The following is a 6,000-nucleotide window of genomic DNA, read 5'->3' as shown; positions in this document are numbered from 1 at the left end:
ATTTACCCTGGACTTTCTTGGTGGTCTCCCATGCAAGTACTAATGGGGCCAATCTAACAGAATCAGGCTAGCCTGAGCAACCCAAGGCAGCCCTCGGTTCCAGTTTATTAGTTTTCTTTTCTGACAAGGGAGTGTTTGTACCTACGGAAGCTCACGGGGGGGGGGTGTGGGGGTGAGGACGAGACTTTTTGGGTGCTGCTAAATTCAGGTTTATTTTGGCCTGTCACAGACTCCCACGGCTACCCCTCTGGAATGGCTGAGAGCTGTCTGGTGATGCTCTCCGTTGATGCAAACCGGCTCCTATTCCCGGGGAGCCACAAAACAGTGCAGCCGATTCTTCCACCCTCTTGCTTTGTACACAATTGGCTCCAGCCCAGAGCGGTGTTCATCATCTCAGATAAAGTCTTCCATGGGAGCGGGGGGGGGGGGTATGTGCGTGCATGGCCTCTGCAGCACTCTCCCCCTCCCCACAAAAAGCGCTGGCCTCTTGGGGCGCAGCAAGCACCGTGCCCCCTCCCCAGCCCCATCTTTCTCTCGGAAAGGGCGCCCCCCCCCGCCGCCCAGGTTGGTGCAGGCCTCCCCCTTTCCCTCTTCTGCAGGTGGAGCAGCAGCAGCAGCAGCAGCGGAAGGGGAGGAGAAGAGGACACCGCAGCCTCCTTGAATAATTGATCGGCTGAGCGGCGGAGGGGGAGCCGGCGAGCGAATGCGGAGTAGCCGCTGGACGCCCGGCTCCCCGCGTCGCTTCCAGCAGCCGCTCGCCCGGACGCCGGAGCCGAGAGGGCGGCGCGCAGGTAGGGATGCTCGGCCGCCGCGTGGCGCCTCTCCCGCCGGGCTCATTAAGGAGGAGCGGGGAGGGAACGGGCGGGGGGATGGCTTGGTTCCCCTGTGGCTCGCCCGCGGAGCCTCCATGTGCAGAGGCAGTCTACCTCTGGCAGCTGGGCTCAGGATTTGAGTGCGCACTGCCGCGGGATGGCTGGACTGGATGGAGTCAGTGGGAGCTGAAGGGAAACCCTTGGCACTATGGAAGGCCTGAAGAACTGTTGAAGGGAATGGGGTCGGGGTGGGGAGACGAGGTTAGGAGCACAGCCCGCTAGTATTGCTAGTTCTTTTTTTTGGTAGGGTCTGTAAGCAGCGTGACAAGTCCCCTCTCTGTGCCAGATGAAAGTTGTGCCTGTTGAATTTCTGCCTGCTGTCCCACTTTAAAAAGCACAGATGGTCCTCACCCTTCTTGATCTGGAAGGGTCAAGGTCAGAGGTCATGACTTGGATCTTAAAACAGTGTCCTGACACCTTAGCTTTGCTATGAATCAAACATCGCCTCTGGGGGCTGAGTTTAGGGAATCAGGGTTAAGTCCAAGAATTCCTTTCCAGATGCTTAGCTAAGAGTGAGCCTTAATTATTTTGTTACATAGGATTAGGAATTGCTTCCATTTCCACAGATCTACAATAAAATATCTGGACTTCTGAAGGCATATAGCGTTTGCTGTGCATGTTTGTTTGAGATAGAGTAAGTTCAAGAAAGATAGCTGTGTTAACCCTTGGCACACGAAACAGACAAGAGTCTTGTGGCACCTTGATGGCTTACAGATTTATTGTGGCATTAGATTTCATGGACTGCAGCCAGCTCTCATTGGCATGAAGTGTTATCCTCGCTTGGGAGGTGTATGCAAGGATACACAGAGAGAAATAGCTCCTGCCAGGCCGGTATATGCATGACAATTTCCCCATTCCAGATTCTCAGAGGTCCTTAAACGTGACTCATTTAATTGATGGATGTGGTGGAGAATCAGTCATGGAAATTAATCTCGGCTTCTGGATTTAGTAGGGAAGGAAGCAACTGCATACAAATGTATTTATTTTGGCCCTTAATCATAATACAAATTAAATTTTAAAGCAAAAGGAAAAAAATTGGTCTGATTTAGTACCCAATCAACCAGTCAAACAGAATTGGAGAGAGATCCAGTGCTCATATTTCTCATATCCAACTTAACAAGATGAACTATTGCAATATTTTTATTGACTCTTCCCAGCTACTGAACTGCAAACAGTCCCCTGTTTAAATTACTTCTTTGTTCTTGTTGGTGTAGTGAACATCCCCCCGCCCCCCACACACACTTTGTGTTGATTTGACCAGAAATCATGACTTTTTCAGTAGAAACTTGTCCTATACATTTTCCATGACAGCTTGATAAAGTATGCAGTGCAGAATATTTTCTGTTACCTTCTCACTGTCAATCAGTGCCTCAAATGGAAAGCAATGTTGTGATGATGGTCATCAAGAACGGCAGAGAGCTGTTGATGGAATTGTAGCAATGCGAAAGATTTACTTCTTGAAAATGTAGACAGGTGAGATTAGAGACTTTTCCAGGCTGTGCTGAAACTTTATTATATACTCGGGTGGGTTTTAATATAAATCATGTTGCAGAAGTATATCTTTTGGACTGTGTTTCAATTCCAGTTGAGCATCTGGTTGTTTGGATCTTGAAAAATACTCTTAAAGGGAGAAAAAAGCACAGCTGAATCAATAAAGCAATTTCTGAGCCCTGAAGGGCAATATGGTGGATTATCAGTACTCTTCAGATGCCCTTAGGGACTGTTGCATGACCCATGCTAAGTCAGTAATTGCAAGTTCTCAGGTTCACTTTCATTTCTTCTGGGAGTTATCCTGGTTGCAGTTTGCCAAAGTACTTTAGGAGGACCTCTTCAGATTTTGTTATGAAGATGTTCCAAAATAGAAGGTCCGGGGAGAGCTGGGCCAAAACTAACAAATGAATTTCAACAGAGATAAATGTAAGATTCTACACTTAGGCAGAAAAAATGAAATGCACATACCGGTAAAAAGGATAGGTAACATCTAGCTTGACATCATTACATGTGAAAGGGATCTGGGAGTTTTAGTAGATTACAAACTGAACATGAGTCAGCAGCGTGATATGGCAGCCAAGAAAGCCAATGCAATTTTGGAATGCATCAATAAAAGTATAGTGTCTAGATAGAGGGAAGTAATTGTATCACTTTGCATTGGTCAGACCTCACCTGGAGTACTATGTTCAGTTCTGGGCACCGCAATTTAAGAAGGATATTGACAAGCTGGAATGTGTCCAGGGGAGGGCAACCAAAATGGTAAAAGGTCTGGAATCCATGCCCTATGAAGAGAGACTTAGGGAGCTGGGGATGTTTAGTCTGGAGAAACTAAGCTTAAGGGGGGACATGACAGCTATGTTTAAATATTTGAAGGGATGTCATGTCAAAGATGGAACAAGCTTTTTTTTCTGCTGCCTCAGAGACTAGAACACGGAATAATGGATTTAAAGTGCAGGAAAAGAGATTCCACCTAAACATTAGGAAGAACTTTCTGACTGTTAGGGCTGTTTGACAGTGGAATTCACTGCCTTGGAGAGTGGTGGAGTCTCCTCCTTTGGAGGTTTTTAAACAGAGTCTGGATGATCATATGTCAGGAGTGCTTTGATTGTGTGTTTCTTCATGGCAGGGGGTTGGACTTGATGGTCTTTGCAGTCTCTTCCAACTCTGTGATTCTATGAGATTTGTGGTTACTGACACACTTGTTACCCCATTGGTTTCACTGAAATTTCAGGACTGTGTGTGCTGATTGTTCCATTTCTTATTGAGCAAGATCTAGATATGTTTTCTAGTTGTCTGAGCCAGAAAACAAGTCTCCCAAATACCGGTAACTGTTGATTGGCCTGATATTCTGAGTCAATAGTCTGCTTAGCTTTCGGCCCCACAACAAACTCATTAGCATTGTAATAGTTCATAGCTTATACTCCCCCCCGCCTCCAGCTATAATTTCATAGCCTTGTCTGAGTATAGGAGAGAGGAACTTATTCAGCAATGTAGTACAGATCCTTCCTTTAGCTCCCCTCTGTATTTGGGATATTAGTTACTAACATCCTGGAAAGCTCAAATTTACTTCCAGAAAATGTATCCCATGGTTTTTCTTGCTCTGTTAAAGACTGCCTTTTAATCCATGAATGTGGCAATATCACCAGATTTCCTAATCAGTAGAAAATCGTTGATTTTGGTGGGGGGAGGAGGGAAGGCTCTCTGGTGTTTTAGCCCAGTTTTGAGAACAGATTTGTTATATAATATGTGAAGATGAATAGTCTATGAGGATATAAGAACAAATTTTTCTCAGAAGATGGTAGAGAGGGGGAAGGGTATGAAAAACCTTGTCATGGTACTTCCTTTGGGAAACAGCCACTCTAAGATAAAGGGATAATTACAATTGAGAAAGCATCACAGAAAAGAAAAAGTTACCCCTTTCCCCAGCACGCTGGTCCCAGTTGGAATCTTCCTCTCTCTTGTAGCTAGTATTAGATTTTTTTAAAAATGACAAGGAACATCCAGTCACATCTGTCCTGGCCTTTTGTTTAGTTGCACCCTAAAATATATACTGCATAAAAGCATAGCCATTTAACCCTGCATCATCAGTTTCCAAACTCGTCACCTTCAAGGAACCCTTTCTGCACGGGCTTGTGTGCTGAGGAAATTTTGCCTGGATGCCACATATCATATGAGCAAGACAAATTCTGCATTGCTCAGGTTGCGCATCTCTGACAGGTATGTCCCTGGATTCACTAGACTCACTTATAAGAGTCTTTGGGTGGGTTAGGGGACATTAGTGATGGTAGTCAAGCCATGTTTCAGGCACTGTTACTGACTCTCTCACTGAGGAGCCCCCTATAGGCTTATAAGGGAATTTAGAATTCCCTGGAATACATGTTGAAAATCTCTAGGTAGACGGATGTAAATATCTAAATGTATGACACTCCTTCCTGAAGAGTTTTATATAAATACACTAGCTGTAAAGCCCGCTATACAAAAAAATACAACAGGCTCTAGAGAAGTGTTGGTGGGTTAAACACACCCAGAGGGGCCAACCCCTCTTGCCTTTCCTCCCCTCTTGGCCTCGCATCACAAGCTCTCTGCTTACCCTCATCCTGGTCACCTGCATTGGCACGCAAGGGTGCCAATCCCTCCTGCCTTTCTTTCCCCTCGGCTGCGTGTCACCAGCTCCCTTCTCTTCCTCTTTCCAGGCGTCTGCTCCTCTTCCCATATGCCTGTATCATCCTGTAACAGTTAACAGCTTAGTTATGGCTGCCAGCAGTCACAACCAGAGGTGGGATCCAAACATTTTAGTAACAGGTTCCCATGGTGGTGGGATTCAGACTGTGGCGTAGCGCCAATGGGGCTGGGCGGGACATGACAGGGGTGTGGCTGGGCATTCCGGGGGCGGGGCATTCCTGGGTGGGGCTGTGGCAAGGACGCAGCCACTGTGCCAGTCCTTGGGTGGGAAACAAATGCACGCAGGCGCAGGCTGCCACGCACACCGGTGCACCTCCTGCTAGACTGCTTCAAGTTCTGGGCGCTACTGCTGAGGAGTGGAGGAGGAGCGTAACTAAGGCAAAAATCACGTGGCAAAATCACCAATTAGTAACCCCCTCTCGGCACACACAAATAATTAGTAAACTACTCTCGGGAGCCTGTGAGAACCTGCTGGATCCCACCTCTGGTCACAACCCTCCCACGGGGAGCGGTCAACTCTTGCACCTGCTTCTCCCCAGAAAACTGCAAACACTACACAGACTGCAGTTATTCAGCAGTGGGAGAGAAGGGTGAGCATGTGAGAGAACAAGTAACTGCCACATTCCACTGTTTTGTTGGTGTTAGTCTTCACTGTTTCTGTGTAAGCCCCATCCCCAAGCCATATGTGTGTGTAGCAATTGGCTGGAAGTAAATCGTGTGTGATGATTGGCTGGAAGTGAGTCGTCTCCACCTTCTAGGCTTATTCTTTAATATATACTGAGAACACACACACACATTTATTAATGGATAGAACTGTAACTTGTATGCAAATATAAGATGACCCCCTCTCTTTTTTTGATGATCTAATAATCATTAAGTGCTGTTAAGTGCAACCGACTTATGGCACTCTTTATAGAGTTTTAAAGGCAAGAGGTGAGCAGGGGTGGTTTGCCGC

The 6,000-nt window shown here is 46.6% G+C and overlaps 1 protein-coding gene across 3 annotated transcripts in view; it reads left to right on the top strand.

The window, feature by feature from the left end:
• The first annotated feature begins 562 nt into the window (after nucleotides 1-562).
• Nucleotides 563-6,000, top strand: part of LOC125437117 (rap1 GTPase-activating protein 1-like) — a 60,204-nt gene continuing 54,766 nt past the window's right edge. For 2 of the 3 annotated variants that reach the window (XM_048504497.1, XM_048504496.1), the window contains exon 1: nucleotides 563-791. The gene's annotated coding sequence lies outside the window, so the exon portion shown is untranslated. The remainder of the gene's footprint in view (nucleotides 792-6,000) is intronic. The other variant, XM_048504498.1, reaches the window with a different exon arrangement.

This window comes from Sphaerodactylus townsendi, linkage group LG07 (genome assembly GCF_021028975.2).
Source record: "Sphaerodactylus townsendi isolate TG3544 linkage group LG07, MPM_Stown_v2.3, whole genome shotgun sequence".
NCBI classification, from domain to species: Eukaryota; Metazoa; Chordata; class Lepidosauria; order Squamata; family Sphaerodactylidae; genus Sphaerodactylus; species Sphaerodactylus townsendi.
The sequence above is the reverse complement of the archived record's forward strand: the minus strand, read 5'-3'. Positions and strand labels throughout refer to the sequence as shown.